We start from the raw sequence: 22,660 nt of genomic DNA on the forward strand, positions 1-22,660 counted from the left end.
CTAAGTGTCCATCGACAGATGAAAAGATAAAGAAGATACGGTGTGTGTGTGTATATATATATATATATATATAATGGAATATTACTCAGCCATAAAAAAGAATGAAATAACGTCACTTGCGGCAACATGGATGGACCTAGAGATTATCATATTGAGTGAAGTAAGTCAGACAAAGACAAATTTCTTACGATATGACATATATGTGGAATAAAAAAATGATACAAATGAATTTATTTACAAGAGAGAAATAGAAAAAAACTAAGGTTACCAAAGGGGAAAGGGGGTGGGAAGGGATAAATTAGGAGTTTGGATTAAAATATACACACTACTGTATATGAAATAGGTAACCAACAAGGACCTACTATCTAGCACAGGGGACTATATACTCAACATCTTATAATAACCTATAATGGAAAAGAATATAAAAAAGAATATATATATATATATATATATATATATATGTTTAAAAAGTGGATGTTTATTAATCATGTAGATTTATTTGATTGTTATAATAATACAATTATTGATTTGGACTCAGGCAAAAAATGGCCCACAGGCTGGGTTTGTCCTCAAGGCTTACAACACTTAGAGTCATGTATACTAAACACTGTAACTTCAGTATGTGTGCCTTCAATCGATGCATAATAATACTAGATAATGGTTCTGAGTATTTTTATGTTTCCTGTCTAGAAAAAAATATTTTAAAAGATGAATAATTACTGAAGGGCCCAGATCATCTCGTAAATATAATGTTACTTATGTGATTGATGAGAACTAGGAGAAATTTATTGGGCCTGTGAAGGAAAACACTTAGTTAAAATTTTAGATTCAGGCTCCAGAATGAAGCTACTCGACAGGACTGAATTAGGTAATACTTCATATGAAACTACAAAATGATACTCATATTGTTAATCATTTGAAAGTATAAGCAATATAGACATGACAACAGTTTGTAAAATTAATGTATGATGAAAGAAAAATTTTGACCATTGCTAATCAAAAATCTTCTTTAACCATTCACCACTGGTATAATAAACATAAAGGCTAATATTGCACTGAATTTTTAAATTCATCTTATTGTAACCCTGACAATTGCTTTGCTTTGTATTTTACTGTGGACTTGCTGTATATTTAGATGATTGCAAATTGCCAAGATAAAGCAGAAACAGCAATAGAGATAATTAGAAAATTGTAGCTTTATTATAAAATAGTCACAAAAAGAAAAATTATAAGTACAAACACAAATCTAAAAAAAATTCAAAATTTCCCTAATAACAAAAGGGAAAAATAACTCCTCCCCTCCCACCTCTCTTTAGCATTTCTTTTAGAAAACTTGCAATTACAAATGATTGCTTTCTCTGCTTCTTTCAGATGTATGTAAATGTTTTAAAAGCTAAATAAACCTCTTACCAGTTTTGCACCCCAAGAATGTCTCTCTTGGAGGCCATGGGAGTCATCTCTTTGAAATGTGAACATGAAGATGGATGGTGCCCTGTCACCCTGCTTCTGTGAGTGGTAAAGCCTAGGTGCTTGGATTCAGGATGTAACTTCCTTCTTGTCATAAAGAAGACAAGGATAGTGCATTCAGGTTACTATTAAAAAAAAAAAAAAGGTAGGAGAGACTGGATGGTTTATAAACAACATAATGCACTATCCTTCTTCTTTTTTTTTTTTTTTTCTTTTTGCGGTATGCGGGCCTCTCACTGCTGTGGCCTCTCCCGTTGCGGAGCACAGGCTCTGGATGCGCAGGCCCAGCGGCCATGGCTCACGGGCCCAGCCGCTCCGTGGCATATGGGATCCTCCCAGACCGGGGCACGAACCCATATCCCCTGCATCGGCAGGCGGACTCTTAACCACTGCGCCACCAGGGAGGCCCGATCCTTCTTCTTTTGATATGGACAATTAACATGTGAAATGATTATATCTACATGACTATAAAAATGGGTTAGATTTTTTTTTTCTCTTTTTGCAGTCTCTTTAGCAGATTGCCTATCATGTGCATCATGGTCTGATTTAATCCATTTTCAATAGTAAAACTAATTAATTATTTTCTTTATTTTCTGGGAAGGATTCACTGGGTTGGTAGGTGACTTTATATCAATACTTGTATTTTCTCAACAATGGGTATGTCACTTAAAACTCTGCTCTTTGCATCCAGTGTCAACGGCTAATTAATCTCGATATCCTTTCAAAGACTTGGATTAGACTCAAACTGCTTAAGACAACTTTATATTCAACTCTCATCCCTGATAATAAGGGGTGCTTCTGGGCCACAGAGGAGGGAGTCCTATACCATTCTCAAAAACTCTGAAAAGAGTCTTCAAATAGTTTTAACATGTTTTTAATACATCTTTTTGAACCAATTATCTGTAAACTTAAATTAAAAACTTCTTTAATATGTGTTTATTTACAAGCTGAGTAACCTCAGCATGCATAGTACATTCTAATCTTCTTAGTCCCTTCATGCTAGAATAAAAGATTAAAATCCCTAAATAAATGCACTCAGAAATATTCCTCAAGCTCTCAAGTACAATATAAAATAAAAGAGAAGATCTATTAAATTTCAATTACGCTCAATGCCTGATTTTCCTTATAATCACTCTAGGCATTATGGGTGTATCCATTAGAAATAACAACTATAGTCCTACATTCGAAAATATTTTTTGTATTGTACAAGTATGTAACTTTTGCCTTTTATATAAATGCATTTAATATTCTTTCTTCTAATACAGTGCTATCAAGGATAATGTACACCTTCATTTCTGGATACATGAAATTAACTAAGGATGGTGATGATGGCTGCAAAAATTAGATTTAAAAAAACCCTGAAATATCACCAATAGGGTGCATCAAAAAGTGTTATCATCAAGAGGGCAGACAGCAAAAGGAAGAAGAACTACAATCCTGCAGCCTGCGGAAGGAAAACCACATTCACAGAAAAATAGACAAGATGAAAAGGCAGAGGGCTATGTAACAGATGAAGAAACAAGATAAAACCCCAGAAAAACAACTAAGTGAAACAGACATAGGCAATCTTCCAGAAAGAGAAATCAGAATAATAATAGTGAAGATGATACAGGACCTCAGACAAAGAATGGAGGCAAAGATCGAGAAGATGCAAGAAATGTATAACAAAGATCTAGAAGCATTAAAGAACAAACAAAGAGAGATGAACAATACAATAAATGAAATTAAAAATACACTAGAAGGAATAAATAGCAGAATAACTGAGGCAGAAGAACAGATAAGTGACCTAGAAGACAGAATGGTGGAATTCACTGATGGGGAATAGAATTTAAAAAATCGAATAAAAAGAGATGAAGACAGCCTAAGAGACCTCTGGGACAACATTAAATGCAAAAACATTTGCATTATAGGGGTTCCAGAAGGAGAAGAGAGAGAGAAAGGACCAGAGAAAATACTTGAAGAGATCAGAGTTGAAAACTTCCCTAACATGGGAAAGGAAATAGCCACCCAAGTCAAGGAAGTGCAGAGAGTCCCATACAGGATAAACCCAAGGAGAAACACGCCAAAACACATATTAATCAAATAACCAAAAATTAATGACAAAGAAAAATTATTGAAAGCAGCAAAGGAAAAATGAAAAATAACATACAAGGGAAATCCCATAAGGTAAACAGCTGATTTCTCAGCAGAAACTCTACAAGCCAGACTGCAGTGGCATGATATACTTAGTGATGAAAGGGAAGAAACTACAACCAAAATTACTCTACCTGGCAAGGATCTCATTCAGATTCGATGGAGAAATCAAAAGCTTTACAGAGAAGCAAAAGCTAAGAGAATTTAGCAACACCAAACCAGCTCTACGACAAATGCTAAAGGAACTTCTCTCAGTGGGAAACACAAGAGAAGAAAAGGACCTAAAAAAACAAACCTAAAACAATTAAGAAAATGGTAATAGGAACATACACATGGATAATTACCTTAAAAATGAATGGATTAAATGCTCCAACCAAAAGAAACAGGCTTGCTGAATGGATACAAAAACAAAACCCATATATATGTTGCCTAAAAGAGACCTACTTCAGACCTAGGGACACATTCAGACTGAAAGTGAAGGGATGGAAAAAGATATTCCATGCAAAGGGAAATCAAAAGAAAGCTGGAGTAGCAATATTCATATCAGATAAAATAGACCTTAAAATAAAGAATGTTACAAGAGACAAGGAAGGACACTACATGACGATCAAGGGATCAATCCAAGAAGAAGATATAACAATAATAAATATACATGCACCCAACATAGGAGCACCTCAATACATAAGGCAACTGCTAACAGCTATAAAAGAGGAAATCAACAGTAACACAATAATAGTGGGGGACTTTAACACCACACTTACACCAATAGAAAGATCATCCAAACAGAAAATTAATAAGGAAACACAAGGTTTAAATAGACCACATAGAGTTAATTGATATTTATAGGACATTCCGTCCAAAAACAGATTATACTTTCTTCTCAAGTGTGCATGGAACATTCTCCAGGATAGATAATATCTTGGGTCACAAATCAAGCCTCAGTAAATTTAAGACAATTGAAATCATATCAAGCATCTTTTCTGACCAAAACGCTATGAGATTAGAAATCAATTACAGGGAAAAAAACATAAAAAACACAAACACATGGAGGCTAAACAATACGTTACTAAATAACCAAGAGATCATTGAAGAAATCAAAGAGGAAATCAAAAAAATACCTAGAGGCAAATGACAATGAAAACACGATCCAAAACCTATGGGATGCAGCAAAAGCAGTTCTAAGAGGGAAGTTGATAGCTATACAAGCCTACCTCAAAAACAAGAAAAACCTCAAAAAAAAAAATCTAATGTTACACCTAAAGGAACTAGAGAAAGAAGAACAAACAAAACCCAAAGTTAGCAGAAGGAAGGAAATCATCAAGATCAGAGCAGAAGTAAATGAAATTGAAACAAAAAAACAATACCAAAGACCAATAAAATTAAAAGCTGGTTCTTCGAGAAGATAAACAAAATTGATAAACCATTAGCCACACTGATCAAGAAAAAGAGGGAGAGGACTCAAATCAATAAAATTATAAATGAAAAAGGAGAAATTACAACAGACACCACAGAAATACAAAGCATCGTAAGAGATTACTACAAGCAACTGTATGCCAATAAAATGCACAACCTGGAAGAAATGGAGAAATTCTTAGAAAGATATAGCCTTCCAAGACTGAACCAGGAAGAAAGAAAATATGCACAGACCAATCACAAGTAATGAAATTGAACCTGTGATTAAAAATCTTCCAACACACAAAGTCCAGGACCAGAGAGCTTCACAGGTGAATTCTATCAAACATTTAGAAAAGAGATAACACCCATGCTTCTCAGACTCTTCCAAAAAATTGCAGAGGAAGGAAAACTCCCTAACTCATTCTATGAGGCCACCATCAGCCTGATACCAAAACCAGAAAAAGATACGACAACAAAAGAAAATTACAGACCAATATCACTGATGAATATGGATGCAAAAATCCTCAACAAAATAATAGCAAACAGAATCTAACAACACATTAAAAGGATCATACACCATGATCAAGTGGGATTTACCCCAGGGATGCAAGGATTCTTCAATATACACAAATCTTTCGATACACCATATTAACAAATTGAAGAAGAAAAACAATATGATCATCTAAATGGATGCAGAAAAAGTTTTTGACAAAATTCAACACTGATTTATGATAAAAACTCTCCAGAAAGTAGGCATAGAGGGAACATACCTCAACATAATAAAGGCCATATATGACAAACCCACAACAAACATCATTCTCAATGGTGAAAAACTGGAAGCATTTCCTCTAAGATCAGGAACAAGACAAGGATGTCCACTCTCACTACTATTATTCAACATAGTTTTGGAAGTCCTTGCCACGGCAATCAGAGAAGAAAAAGAAATAAAAGGAATACAAATTGGAGAAGAAGACGTAAAACTGTCTCTGTTTGCAGATAACATGATACTATACATAGAGAATCCTAAAGATGCCACCAAAAAACTACTAAAGCTAATCAATGAATTTGGTAATGTTGCAGGATACTAAATTAATGCACAGAAATGTCTTGCATTCCTATACACTAATGATGAAAAATCTGAAAGAGAAATTAAGGAAACACTCCTATTTACCACTGTAACAAAAATAATAAAATACCTAGGAATAAACCTACCTAGGGAGACAAAAGACCTGTATGAAGAAAACTATAAGACACTGATGAAAGAAATTAAAGAGGATACCAACAGATGGAGAGATATACCATGTTCTTGGATTGGAAGAATCAATATTGTGAAAATGACTATAGTCCCCAAAGCAATCTACTGATTCAATCCAGTCCCTATCAAATTACCAATGGCATTTTTTTTTTTTTACAGAACTAGATCAAAAAATCTTAAAATTTGTATGGAGACATAGCCAAAGCAGTCTTGAGGGAAAAAAGTGGAGCTGGGGGAATCAGACTCCCTGACTTCAGACTATACTACAAAGCTACAGTCATCAAGACAATATGGTACTGGCACAAAAACAGAAATATAGATCAATGGAACAGGACAGAAAGCCCAGAGATAAACCCATTCACATATGATGAACTAATTTATGACAAAGGAGGAAAGGATATACAATGGAGAAAAGACAGTCTCTTCAATAAGTGGTGCTGGGAAAACAGGACAGTTACATGTAAAAGAATGAAATTAGAACACTCCCTAACACCATACACAAAAATAAACTCAAAATGGATTAGAGACCTAAATGTAAGACCAGCCACTATAAAACTCTTAGAGGGAAACATAGGAAGAACACTCTTTCACATAAACCACAGCAAGATATTTTTTGATCCATCTCCTCGAGTAATGGAAATAAAAACAAAACTAAACAAATGGGACCTAATGAAACTTAAAAAACTTCTGCACAGCAAAGGAAACCATAAACAAGACGAAAAGACAACATTCAGAATGGGAGAAAATATTTGCAAATGAATCAACGGACAAAGGATTAATCTCCAAAATATATAAACAGCTCATGCAGCTCAATATTAAAAACACAAACAACTTAATCTAAAAATTGGAAGAAGACCTAAGTAGACATTTCTCCAAGGAAGACATACAGATGGCCAAGAGGTACATGAAAAGCTGCTCAACGTCACTAATTGTTAGAGAAATGCAAATCAAAATTACAATGAGGTATCACCTCACACCAATTAGAATGGGTATCATCAGAAAATCTACAAACAATAAACGCTGGAGAGGGTGTGGAGAAAAGGGAGCCCTCTTGCACTGTTGGTGGGAATGTAAATTGATACAGCCACTATGGAGAACAGTATGGAGGTTCCTTAAAAAACTAAAAATAGAATTACCATATGACCCAGCCATCCCACGACTGGGCATATACCCCGAGAAAACCATAATTCAAAAAGACACATGCACCCCAATGTTCATTGCAGCACTATTTACAATAGCCAGGTCATAGAAGCAAACTAAATGCCCATCGACAGACAAATGGATAAAGAAGGTGTGGTTCGTATATACAATGGAATATTACTCAGCCATAAAAAGGAATGAAATTGTGTCATTTGTTGAGACGTGGATGAATCTAGAGACTGTCATACAGAGTGAAGTAAGTCAGAAAGATAAAAACAAATATCATATATTAACACATATATGTGGAACCTAGAAAATGGTACAGATGAACCGGTTTGCAGAGCAGAAATTTTGACACAGAAGTGGAGAACAAACGTACGGACATGAAGGGGAGAATGCGGCGGGGGTGGGTGATGGTGGTGTGATGAATTGGGAGTTTGGGATTGACATGTATACACTGATATGTATAAAATGGATGACTAATAAGAACCTGCTGTATAAAAAAATAAATAAAATTAAATTTTAAAAAATGTGTTATCACCTCACTCACACCTGTTAGGATGGCTATTCACAAAAAGGTAAGAAATAACAAATGCTGGTGGGGATGTGGAGAAAAAGGAACCCTTGTACATTGTTGGTGGGAACGTAAACCGTTACAGCCTCTATGAAACAGTATGGAGGTTCCTCAAGAAATTTAATACAGAAATACCCTAAGATTCAGCAATCCCACTTCCTGCTAGAGATATCCAAAGGAAATGAAACCATTATCTCAAAGAGTTATCTATAATCCCGTCTTCACTGCAGCATTACTCACAATAACAGGGCTATGCAAACAACCTAAGCATCTGTCAGTAGATGAATAGATCAAGAAAATTTATGCGCACACACACACACACACGCACACACACATATACCTTTCAGCCTTAAAAAGGAAATAAATCCTGTCTGTCATTTGCAACAACACGGGTGAAACTGGAGGGCATTATGATAAGTGACACTAAGTCATATAGAGAAAGACAAATACTGCATGGAATCACATATGTGGAACCTAAAAAAATAAAAAAGAGAGTCTTAATTCATAGAAAAAAGAGAGTTGTCAGGTATTGGGGAGTAGGAGTAATAGGCAGAGGTTGGTATAAGTGTATATACTTCCAGTTATAAGATGTATAAAATCAGAAAGTCTAATGCGTAACATAAGTATAGTTGATAACACTGAACTCTAACTGAAATTTGCTAGAAGAAGTAGAACTTAAATGTTCTCACCAGAAAAAAAAAGAAAAAAGGTAAATATGTGAGGTGATAGATGTGTTAATTAACTTGATGGGGGGGATCTTTTCACAAAGTATACATATATCCACGTTGTATAATTTAAAATGCCTTACATTTTTATTCATCAATTATACCTCAGTAAGTCTGAAACAAAATTTTAAAAGCAAATAAAATAGAAAAGAAAGTGGATCAAAATACTAGACGAACAACATACAGTTTTAAAAACAAAAATACATGAAGTACTGTGGAATGATGGGACTACATAAATGTTAATTCAATTAGGTAACTGAGTAGTGAATAACTGTGGTTTTTACTTCATTTATGGTCTTGGACTTCAGAAGTTTTAATTTATTGGTTAATTCTAAAGCATAATGTGTGTGAGAGTGTTTGGAACAGTTCTTATTACAGATGCAAAAAGATGTCTATTTCAACACTTGGTTTTAGAAGAATTTTAATGTCAAGACCTCAGCACATACATCTTTGTACTCATCTGTGGATACTTCAGTCAAATATTGGATTGGCCAAAAAGTTTGTTCGGGTTTTCCATAATTGCTTACAAAAAAGCCAAAAGAACTTTTTGGCCTACCCAATATTTAGCACTCTAACAAAGTGCTGTGCTTTTGTGGGAAGAACTCTAATGTATTTATTTACATACTCTTTCTATATTTTGTCCTAATTTCTTTCCTACAACCACTTTCAAAATGCCTACCATATAACAAATATTCCTGATAAAAAGAGAAAAATACCAACTGAAAGCTTCTTTAGTTTAGACAATTTGATCCAATTGAATCCAATGCCAAAAAAAAACCCCACAAAAACCCCAAAACAAAACCATAGTAATTGCTTAAACTGCAGTAAAACCATCAGTGTTTTCACAAAACAAAGTAAAACAGTCAACTGTTTTTTTTTAGTAAAATCATCCATGTTCTCCCAGTCGAAATTGTAACTATCATCACAATGAAGAAATAATGAAGAACCATAAAAATAAACTATCCCTTATATTTAACATTTTTGTTGCTAGTAATCAAATATCACAGAGATTATTTCATGCTGCAGCCTAAAATAATTCTGAAATTCCAAGAGCATTTATTTATTATTGCCCAGTAGCAAGTCATTTGAATGACTATGCATCAAATTTTGTCCACACGATGAGATAATTGCTACTGTCAGTTTGATTGTTTTTCTTGCATGTGGTATTAGTAAGTGCTGTTGAAACTCTGGTGCTAGAGGCTAAATGTCCCCCTGCTGCCAAAACATACATGTTGAAACCTAATCTCCAATGTTAGGGTATTTGAAGGTGAGGACTATGATAGGTGATTAGGTCATGAAGGCAGAGCCCTCATGAATGTGATAGTGCCCTTATAAAAGAGGCCCCAGAAAGATCCCTGCCCCCATCTGCTACATGAGGACACAGTAAAAAGATGGCCATCTATGAACTGGAAAGCGGGTTGTTAGCAGACACTGAATCTGCTGGCACCATGATCTCTGAATTCCAGCCTCCAGAACTGTGAGGAATACATTTATGTTGTTTATAAAACACCCAGTCTATCCTTTTATCCTTTCTTTTTTTTTTTAATAGTAGCCTGAATGCACTGACAACACATAGACCAGCATAGCTCTCTACTGCTCGTGGTATGTCCTTGCCAATGTCTGCAAAGATACTCCATCTGCTGATATGTTTCAGTAGATGTGTCTTGATGCAGAGCAATTTTTCTGCTCCCATTATAATTCATGCCACACCTAATGATGTTAACACAGGCTCTGTGTTAGGTCTTTTGGGGAATCCAAGATGAGTAGTAAACAATCTCTGCAATCAAGGAACCTAAAATGATTGTGTGTGTATGAGTGTGTGTGTGGGTGTATGTGTGAGTGTAATGGAGGAGGGCAAGGAAGAGTGCAAGGCAGAAATAAGAGCAGTAAGAAGATATTGGATTGGACAAAAAGTTCCTTTGGTTTTTAAGTAAAAATAAAAGACATTTTTCATTTTCACCAAGAAATTTATTGAACAATGCATTCATCATTTTGTTCCACTACCTTCTGCTATTTTTCAGGCAATTTCATAATTCTATCTTCCCAAAACATTTTTTTCTTTTTGAGCAAAGAACTGTTCCAGGTGCCTTTTACAGTCTTCCAGGGAATTGAAATTTTTTCCATTAACAGAATTTTGTAAAGACTGAAATATCAATAAATGTAAATCTGAAGGGGCAATGTCTGGTGAATACAGCAAATGAATCAGAACTTCCCAGTCAATCTGTAACAGTTTTTGCCTGGTGATCAAAGAAACATGCAGTCTTGCATTATCCTGATGGAAGATTATGCATTTTCTGTTGACTAATTCCAGATGCTTTTCGTCAAGTGCTGCTTTCAGTTGGTCTAACTGGTAACAGTACTTGTTGGAATTAATTGTTTCGTTTTCCGGAAGGAGCTCATAATAGAGGACTCCCTTCCAATCACACCATATACACAACATCACCTTCTTTGGATGAAGACCGGTATTTTGGTGTGGTTGGTGGTGGTTCATTTAGCTTGTCCTGCAATCTCTCCCATTCCACATTATTGTACAGTAACCACTTTTCATTGCCCATCACAATTCGTTTCAAAAACATAAGGTTTTCATTACATTTAAGTAGAGAATAAGAGAATCGCATGCAGAAATATGGTCAAGAAGGTTTTTCTCTCTTAACTTATGTGGAACCCAAACATCAAAGCGATGAACATAACCAAGCTGGTGCAAATGATTTTCAACACTTGATTTGGATACTTTGAGTATGTCAGCTATTTGGATATTTTGAGTATACCATCTCCTGTGTGGTATAATGTTGACTGTTCTCAATTAATGTCTCGATTTGATCACTATCATCTTCAATTGGTCTACCTAACCGTGGAGCATTGTCCAGCGAGAAATCTCCAGAAAGAAACTTCGCAAACCACTTTTGACACATTCGATCAGTCATAGCTCCTGCTACGTACACTGCACAAATCTTTTTTTGCATTTCAGTTGTGTTTTTACTTTTCTTGAAATAATAAAGCATGATATGCCAAAAATGTTGCTTTTTTTCTTCCATCTTAAATATTAAAATAGCTATACAATTTTCCAATTTTGATAAGTTTTTTTTTTAATGCATACCGATATGACAGCTGTGACAAACAAACTAACAAAATTGTTTCGAATGAAGTTAAAGACAACTAAGTGCTACTAGAGCCATCTTAGGGAAAAAAACGAACGAAGGTTTTGGCCAACTCAATATTTTTTTTTTATTTTGTTTTTGATAACTTTCATTTAAAGGGTGAAAGATTATTCTGAATGGTCAATTTTTCTAAGTCCTTTTTATACTGTGGCCATCAATCTCTAATAATATTGCCTTGTTGCTATATTTAGTATATTCCCTTCTTTCATTAGCCCATGGGGTCGGTTGGTATTTAGATTTTCATTATTAACAGGGGAAGATACAAGAGCAAATTTGGGAAGGTGTAAGTCCCTGGTTGTAGGAGAGTTTGCTCAAGGTAAATATCACATATAGTGGTCTGATACCAAGGCAGCATTTTGAAAGACTAAACTGTTGAAAAATTTTATAAAATAATATATCTTCAACAAAGTAGCTCGTTAAAACACATGCACCAATGAGCTGAGAGCAATAACTATAATATATGAACATAAAAAACAGCTACCTTTTCTATAAATCTAGTATGAATATTTATTAAATATTAAAATAAAGAAAATATTTATTTAAAATAAATTAACACAAAATAGAGATTGTGTGTGTTTGTGTGCACACGTGTGTATTTAAAATAAAAAGAAGAAATATAGATCAATGGAACAGGATAGAAAGCCCAGAGATAAACCCACGCACATATGGTCACCTTATTTTTTATAAAGGTGGCAACAATATACAATGGAGAAAAGACAGTCTCTTCAATAAGTGGTGCTGGGAAAACTGGACAGCTACATGTAAAAGAATGAAATTAGAACACTCCCTAACACCATACACAAAAATAAACTCAAAATGGATTAAAGACCTAAATGTAAGGCCAGACACTATAAACTCTTAGAGGAAAACATAGGCAGAACACTATATGACATAAATTTCAGCAAGATCCTTTTTGACCCACCTCCTAGAGAAATGTTTTGTTTTTATAAACAAAAATAACAAAAATAAACAAATGGGACAAATGGGACCCAATGAAACTTAAAAGCTTTTGCATACCAAAGGAAATCATAAACAAGATGAAAAGACAACCCTCAAAATGGGAGAAAATATTGCAAATGAAGGAACTGACAAAGGAATAATCTCCAAAATTTACAAGCAGCTTATGCAGCTCAATACCAAAAAAACAAACAAACCAATCCAAACATGGGCAGAAGACCAAAATAGACATTTCTCCAAAGAAGATATACAGATTGCCAACAAATACATGAAAGAAGGCTCAACATCACTAATCATTAGAGAAATGAATATCAAAACTCCAATGAGGTATCACCTCACACCAGTCAGAATGGCCATCATCAAAAAATCTACAAACCATACATGCTGGAGAGGATGTGGGGAAAAGGGAACCCTCTTGCACTGTTGGTGGGAATGTAAATTGATACAGCCACTATGGAGAACAGTATGGAGGTTCCTCAAGAAACTATGAATAGAACTACCATACGACCCAGCAATCCCACTACTGGGCATAGACCCTGACAAAACCATAATTCAAAGAGTCATGTACCACAATGTTCACTGCATCTCTATTTACAACAGCCAGGACATGGAAGCAACCTAAGTGTCCATCAACAGATGAATGGAGAAAGAAGATGTGTCACATATATACAATGGAATATTATTCAGCCATTAAAAGTAACGAAATTGAATTATTTGTAGTGAGGTGGATAGACTTAGAGCCTGTCATACAGTGTGAAGTTAGAAAGAGAAATCAAATACTGTACGCTAACACATATATATGGAATCTTAAAAAAAAATATTGCTCTGAAGAACCTAGGGGGGACAGGAATAAAGATGCAGACGTAGAGAATGGACGTGAGGACACGGGGTGGGGGAAGGGTAAGCTGGGACGAAGTGAGAGAGTGGCATGGATTTATATATACTACAAATGTAAAATAGATAGCTAGTGGGAAGCAGCCTCACTGCACAGGGAGATCAGCTTGCACAGCACAGGGAGATCAGCTCGGTGTTTTGTGACCACCTAGAGGGGTGGGATAGGAAGGGTGGGAGGGAGATGCAAGAGGGAGGAGATATGGGGATATATGTATATGTATAGTTGAAACACTTTGTTATAAAGCAGAAACTAAGACACTATTGTAAAGCAATTATACTCTAATAAAGGTGTTAAAAAATAATAAATAAAATAAAATAAAAAGAAGAGTTCCCAGGGAAGAGTGTTGTTAGCCCATTCTAACATATATCTGAGAATGAGATTTTACATTATAAAACTTTTCAGGACAAATCAGAATTTGATAGTGATAGGATAGAACCATGTTTGGATATCTAAGACATTTTTTTTCACCTTCTGTAAGATGTTTGTTCAAATACAATGTCATCCAATATCAATGTATACTCATAAAATTTCCAGGAGCATCTTGGAAAAGAAGAGTTTTCTATTTTTTATTTTGCAAGTGTTCACTTAATTATTCTTTATAGTGTTACTGAGACTCCATTAATGGAACAGCAAAGTGTGTGAGAGAAAAGTTAGGAAAAGGAAAGAGAATCACATTTCTCATAGAATGCATTTTGAACTATCTCAGTTTGAGGCCATACAGATGAGAAGGGTGGACATGTAATCAACAATTCCTCCCTTCTTTATGCAGATGAAATGAGGGTTGGAAGTGTACTCAATGCCTGTAATTGTACTGTCATCACTGTTAGTTCTCTCAAATTTATTACATCCATTTTTACCATCAGGTGAATTTATACATAAGTGTGAAAATAGCACATGTAAAACAATCTGTGAAAAAGTTAAACTTCTTTTAACAGTCTTTAAAAGATATTAACGTGATTGTTCAAATCAATTATCTTAATTATTATCAACTGGTCATGTTTATATTCTGATCTCTATTGACACCTGTCACTATACCACCATGAAGCTGCCATGAATGAAAAATGCTACTTCAAATTGGAGAAAAAAAAATGCCCTTCAAGTAAGTCCAGTGGAGAGAAAATTAACAAGCATGAGAGTGAGAAAGAAAAGGCCACAAATAAGCAATACAGTACGGTACAGCAAATGGATGAAGCAACAAATCTTTGAATTGTAAATTTAAGTTTGCAGCTTAAATTCACATAATTTTAGGAATTTTCATCTGATAAAATTATATGGAGTACTTAGTACTGCATACGATGTCCAATTACAGTGTATTCTCTGTTACTTAATAAATTTATTGCTTATAACTGTCATGAGTATTTCTTTGGAACCAAAATTTCAAGGTAAAGAGATACGGCACACTGAGATTATTTATAAGTTATTGAATTTCAAAACTGATATACTTTGTACTTAAGGGGAAGAAATTACAAGAATTATTTTTAAAAACTTTTCATAATTAATTCATTTTTGGAGGACTATTTTAGCTGTTGAACATGTTATGACTATATGGACTACATTTTTTTATTGAATAGAGTATGACAATTGATTTTAACTTTTAGAACCTAAATGTTAAAGGAAAATTGGAAGCAAAAACACCATTTACTTCCAATGCTTAATTCAATCCTATGACCTAATTAGAATAGGCTGGAATGTTCCTTATCTGGTTAAATATCTTAAAAAATGAGGTAGTCTGTGTTTATTAAACTAATCAGAACTTATAAACTTAAATATATAGGCTGAATTCATCCTCTTATAAAATACTTTCAAATATGAGATTACATGGCTCTCTGTTAAATGAACATATTTTCCGTGTTTTACTATGTTTCTGACTTTCGGCTATTTAATATTTTTAAATAAATTTATTGAAAAGATAGTTTCAGTGCCAAAAGTTAGTCTCTAGCACATGGATCACACTTAAGAAAAAAGCAAAAATGAATATGTAGATGAGTAAACAGTGTGTCAAATAAAATGTCTAAATGGAGACTAATTTTACCCATTAGAAGAACATTATTTAAAATAAATTCCCTTCAACTGTTTTGTTTTGTTTTGTTTTGTTTTTGTAAATTCTAGACCATTAACCATGCCATATGCAATACTGTTTTTAAACTTGGGCAAGATAGGCCCCTTCCCTGATCCCTTCGTCTGACCATTCTGTAGCCCACCTCTTGCCCAGGGATGTGCCTGCTCACTTCCCCTATGAGATCCTAGACTAATTTCCAGCCCACAGTGTGGTAAGAACTGAAATTGGGAGCAAATCTTTCAAACTTCTAGAGTAATTTGAAATAGTAATTCTGGTGAATTTCCTAGTAAAAAAACTTGCAATGTATTTATATTTGCTTTTATTTCATTTTCCTAGAAATTTTTTTCACTTTGTAAAAGTATCATCTCAAGACGAATTAAAAATAAAAACAAATCTTCTATTTTATAGTTTGTTTATCAACTACTGTTCTACAACTCATTGGTACCTGGTACCCTGGAATTTCCTGCTACCTGAACCTTCATAGGCCTCTTTCCCAGGTCCACATTCCCAGGGTCAGAACACATGACCCATATGTGCACTCTTAGACCCAGTGGGCAGTGTTTGCAGGGAGGTGTGGCAGCTTGAATGTGTAGGCTGGGAAGTCTACATGCATCGTGAAGGATGGAGCTGAGTTTCGGAATAGAGGGTGGCCAGGTGCAGGCTGGGGCTGGGACCACTTTCCTATACCTTCCTGTCCCAACAAGAAAATCACACAAGTCCCAGAATTCTAAATTTAAACTTGTCCTTCTAAGTTGTTATGAAAGTGTATTTGTCAAGGTAGGAGGATGGAACATATTGTATTTAACCATATGTAGCTTAATTTATAACTTTTAATATTTATACATTTGATATGTGAGATTCTATCTGCATTCTTACTCTAAGCCTTGTAAATGTCCAGATGAGTGGGCCTGCTGTTGAGAAAGTTAAACTTATTAAAAAATATGTTTCAGGTACACTCAAATATATATCAGCTTTTTGGTAGATACAAATCCAGTAGGTTCTCTTATCACAGACTCTTAGAGTTCAGAGGAACCTTTGACTTAACTTCAAGTTTGTAAAGTCTCTGTTAGCTAGTCAGACAGCTTTTATTTGAACACCTCTAGGAGGTGGGTGCTACCTAAGTTCTGTTGTAGTCACCCTTACTCAAGGAAAAGAAAGTTATATTTTCAGAAATGTGTTCTGAGGAAGAAAAGCATGTTTAAGAAACACATTTCTGGTTACAGACAAACAAATATAAAAAAATTCACAGATTTTTCAAAATTAATACAACTTCTCAGAGTGAAGGAATTATAACAAGTAATGAAATAGAACTACTGTGAAAACTAGGGACAATATGATGACAGGAATGTGAGAAAAGGAAAAATGTAATGTTTTTTTCTTTGTTTATTCTACCAGCAGCAGAAGCTTAGTCTGTAAAATACAGCTATTTCCATTTGACCATTCAGGTCATAAGACCTCTTCTTATTAACGTATTTGTTCTTTATCTGGTCTTATGTCGCCTACCTAACTTTGGGATCATCCTCAAAAAAAAAAAAAAATCAATTGTGAACCTATTTCTTTCATTTAATAATCCAATACTTCTTTTTTTTTTTTTTTTTTTTTTTTTTTTTTGCGGTATGTGGGCCTCTCACTGTTGTGGCCTCTCCCGTTGCGGAGCACAGGCTCCAGATGCGCATGCCCAGCGGCCATGGCTCATGGGCCCAGTCGCTCCGCGGCATATGGGATCCTCCCAGACCGGGGCACGAACCCGTATCCCCTGCATCGGCAGGCGGACTCTTAACCACTGCGCCACCAGGGAGGCCCTAATAATCCAATACTTCTCATGTCATCTGCTACTTGATCCAATTCATACAACACAGGATTTTAAAAATCACTTAAAAATTTATTCACCCTGTCTTCCAAAATAAAAGGAAATAGAGACATTATCTGCACTTGATAAGAATTTTGAAAAGCACAGAAAATCCACTAATAAAAATTTTACTAGATCTTTTTGAAGCAACTGAGGTCAAAATTCTTAAAAGAAGAAGGTGTGCAGAAAGTGAAGGACTGTGGTATGTTTACAAAGAGGTTCTTGTGATTAGCAAAAAGTTCATTTTTTTAGAAAGTGTATGGCTATATTTAAAATATAAAGGGGTTTTGCTCTTAGTACTTAAAATTATATAGTAAATATCATTGCCCTAATTCTTCTTACTTTGAGTTTTGCAAAAACATAATATATATACGATTATGATGTCTGCATCTAAAAATATGTGTGCGTGTGTGTGTGTGCATGCACACACACTCGTGCGCTCATCTCATAGTCTTCTGGTTATTTAAACATAATGTATTATCTTTCTTACTCTCTCTTAGCCCTCCCACACTCTCATTAAGGGACCAATTTAGATCCAATGATTGAACAGTCTAAAAAGTAACGGTCACAGACTACAGCTTTAATTTTTATTTCCACTGGAGGTGAAGTACTCAATGTGAACTTTGAATATGATAGTATAGGGAAATCCATTTGGAAACTTGGTATTCTTTTGAAAATAATAATTAACAACCATTCTGTGTTATTAATACAATAACTTATTCTATGAAGAAAATATCAACAGGTATATCAGAATTCATTATTGTCTACATAATTTTTTTAACATTAGAATAGATTAAATTATATGGTTCAAACATAATATTTTTTTCTTTTAGCATGTGGGATTGTACAGATTACTGCTTAATCCCAATAAATGTACTCTTTTATGCTTACCATTTCTAATGGTTGGGTATTTAAGATAATAATTTTGATATTTTCCTTCTGTGTCTTATTAGATTACTGTAAATTTGTATGTTTATAACTTTTCTGCTTGTAGTTTTGTGATATTAATTATCTCACAAATTCTTTAAGGCAGTGGCTAAAGGAGTATACAGCATCTATGATCTGGGATATTAGTTGTACAAGATGAAATCTATTATTTCATTAGATTCTGAAATACTAAGTTTTATTTAGTGGTAGATATAGTAGAAAAGATGTTTAAGAAATATTCTTCAGTCAACTGACTAGCTATCCTGCCTTTCCCTGTCCATGCTTTGAAGAATCTAAACCTGAAATCTAGTCCTCTATCTTAAGCAGAAAAAAGGAAACTATGTCCCATCACATACATGTTTTACAGTTTCATTTTTGAAGTACATATAATGTGATCTATCAAACAAACATGTAGAAAGATAGGTCTCAGAATGTGTGAGCATCACTTACAAAATTTGCTATATTATCATTAATGCCCAAGAAACTTCAACTTTTCTAAAGTGCCAGATAAAGGAACAAATACATGTATTATTTTGGAAATAATAAATAATAAATTTCAGGAATAAACCAAATTTTGTGTTGTATCATGTGTCACATGCCTATAGGCCCAGGCAGGCAATGCAAGGGTTCTTAGATGCTCAAGTGAAAAATGATACAAGGTTGAAGGGCAATGAGAACCTATAGGCTCTCTAAAGAGGGCAGAGAAGAGAGTTCCAGCAAATTTTGCCATGTGATAATCCATTCCTAGTGTTGCCAGTCTGTCGAAAGAAACAACAAATTCAGGTTTTTATATGTAATTTTCAATTATTTAAAACACTGTATAGTTGACCCTTGAAGAACATGGGTTTGAACTGCACAGGTCCACTTATACATGGATTTTTTTTCCAATAAATACTACAGTACTACATAATCCATGGTTGGTTGAACCCATGTATGTGGAACTATGGATGTGGAGGGCTGACTGTGGGATTTGGGCATGTGCAGATTGTGATATATGTGGCAGTTCCTGGAAACAATACCCCGTGGATACCAAGGGATGACTGCACTTCCCAAACAACAACCAAAAACATACTTACTGATCATATTAGTTCTGTGGCTGTCAATTTCTAATACAATATTACAGTATAATGAAATCCAAACTATCAGGTACAAAACCACAAAGAAATCTAGGAGGAACTACATTTTATTTCTGAAAGATATTAGTCTAACGTGGTGAAATGTCTAGGAGGAACTTTATATTATTTCTGAAAGATATTAGTCTAACGTAGTGAAATGTCTAGCAGGTACATCACCCTGATAAAAATGCTGAGTATTTTAGGGGGGTGGAGTTACAAATAATTTGAATAACATAAACAAATATGCAGAACATGTAAAATAATGGCCCTTGGTCCATCATTATCTTAGCAAGCACAAAGTAGAACTGTAGTAGGCTCAGAGATAAACAACAAAATTGTGGTTGATCAATGATATCCATGTAGTAGGTGGAGGACAGAAGTTGAAGCTGAGGTCAAGAATGCATAAAGATAAGTAAGAAAAGAAGGGATTTTTTTTGTTTGTTTTTTTGTGTTTTTTCTGAAAAGATAACAACTAAGATGGAATAGTATTGGGTCTACAATGTACACATAAGGTAAATCTTTGGTGTTATTACAGCATTCTGGAATAACAGTACTATTAGAACTTCTTGTAAAATTAAAAAGAAAAGGAAAGGAAAGAGGAGGAGAGGCTTGGAGGCCAGTAGGGATTACAACTGCAGTCCCTCAGGACTGTATATATTTGCAAACTTTAAAAGTTTCTGCCTGAGGGTCTGGCATCCAATCAGCCTGAAACTAGGTGATCACTGAATTCCTTTCTTTGGAACACTGACAAGTCTTGGCACATGCTGAACAGCAGGGGTAAATCAGGAATAAATAAGGCAGTATATACAACCAAAAAGGTTTAAGAGACAACAAAGAGCTAGGGGAGGGTTGAATGAGAAGGATCATCACCTAAACAAAGTCACTACTTCAAGACTGATAGAGGTAGTAGTTTTGCCTAATATATAGAAACAGACACAGAGAATTAGGCAAAATGAGGAGACAAAATATGTTCCAAACAAAACATCAGAAAAAAAAAAAACCTTAATGATATGAAGATACGTAATTTACCTGGTAAAGAATTCAAAATGATGGTCATAAAAGTGCTCACTGAACTCAGGAGAAGAATGGATGAACACAGTCAGAACTTCAACAAAGAGTTAAAAAATATATAAGAAAGAATCATTCACAGCTAAAGAATGAAATAACATGAGTAACATAAATTAAATGAAAAATACACTAAAGGGAATCAATAGCAGATAAGATGATACAGAAGACTGATTAGCAATCTGGAAGACAGGGTAATGGAAATCACCCAATCAGAACAAAAAGGGGAAAAAATTAAATATGGATAGCTTAAGGACCTCTGGGACAACATCAAGCACAAGAATATTTGCTTTATAGGGATCCCAGAAGTAGAAGAAAGGGAGAATGGGGAACAAATGTATCTGAAGAAATACTGGCTGAAAACTTCCCTATCCTAGAAAGGAAACAGACATCCAGATCCAGGAGCACAGAAAGTCCCAAACAAGATGACTCCAAAGAGACCTACAAAGAGACACATTATAGGTAAAATGTCAAAAATTAAAGAGAGAGTACTAAAAGCAGTAAGAGGAAACCAACTAGTTAATATAATGGAAGCAATTTTTTCAGCAGAAACTTTGCAGACCAGAATGGAGCAGCATGATATATTCAAAGTGCTGAAACAAAATAAAACAAATAAACAAACAAAAATTTACAACCAAGAATACTGTATCCAGCAAGGTTATCATTCAGAATTGAAAGTGAGATAAAGAGTTTCCCAGACAAGCAAAATCTAAAGGAGTTCACCACCACTAAACTGGCCCTGCAAGAAATGTTAAAGGGACTTCTATAAGCTGAAATGAAATGGCACTAATTAATAAGAAAACACATGAAACTAAAATTCTCACTGGAAAAGGCAAATATATAGTAATGGTAGTGGATCAATCACTTATAAAACCTGTGTGAAGGTTAAATGATGAAGTTCCAAAAAACAAAAAAAAACAACTATATAACAATTAGAGAAGACACAAAATAAAAAGATGTAAAACATGATGTAAAAGACATAAAATGTAGAGGCAGGGAATAAAAATGTAGTATTTGTAGAATGCATTTGAACTTAAGTGACTATCAACATAAAATAAACTTTTCCATATATAAATAGTTATATATGAACCTTATGGTAACCACAAACCAAAAACCTATAATAGATACAGAGAAAATAAAGACAAAAAAAATCCAAACATGACACTAAAGAAAATCATTAAACAATCATTAAAAAAACAAACAAACAAACAAACAAAAAACCCAAGACCCATCTATATGCTGCTTATAAGAGACTCACTTCAGATCTAAACACACACAGACCAAAAGTGAAGGAATGAAGAAAGATATTTCATGCAAATAAAAACAAAAAGAAAGCTGGGATAGCAGTACTTACATCGGATAAAATATACTTTAAAGACTGTAACAAAAGACAAAGAAGAGCATCACATAATGATAAAGGGATCAATCCAACAAGAGGATATAGCATTTGTAAATATCTATGCATCCAACATAGGACCACCTAAATATATAAAGCAAACATTAATAGACATAATGGGAGGGGTCCAGAAATCTATATTTTAAAAAGTGCACCAGGTAATTGTGATGTAAAAGACCCCATTTTTGAGAAACACCTCACTGATAAAGCCTGTATTGCAAATCAACAGTTATGAAAGAAATACTGAAAGAAAACATATCATAACCTTTTGAGGTTCATCACAGAAAAAAAATATACTTGCCCTGGACATTTCTTCTTGCCACTATCAGAGGTAGATTATTGGAATGGATAGCCAAGGATTTGGCGGTAAGTTCCTAACATTTCCCTTTTCTCAATTTATGTTCATTCTTTTTGTTCACATTAAGAACCTTTTTAGTATATTAGCTCAGCTCTGAGAGCTGTTCATTGCTAACTACTTCATGTCAAACCACTGATAAACTCTCAACTACAGATCTTGATGACCAGGTCTTTATTATTGTCTCTGGGATCA

The 22,660-nt window shown here is 34.5% G+C and overlaps 1 protein-coding gene across 3 annotated transcripts in view; it reads right to left on the reverse strand.

The window, feature by feature from the left end:
* The window catches only part of CSMD3 (CUB and Sushi multiple domains 3), a 1,097,518-nt gene that overhangs the window by 541,034 nt on the left and 533,824 nt on the right, over window positions 1-22,660 (reverse strand). The window lies entirely within an intron of this gene.

This window comes from Mesoplodon densirostris, chromosome 13 (genome assembly GCF_025265405.1).
Source record: "Mesoplodon densirostris isolate mMesDen1 chromosome 13, mMesDen1 primary haplotype, whole genome shotgun sequence".
Taxonomy (NCBI): domain Eukaryota; kingdom Metazoa; phylum Chordata; class Mammalia; order Artiodactyla; family Ziphiidae; genus Mesoplodon; species Mesoplodon densirostris.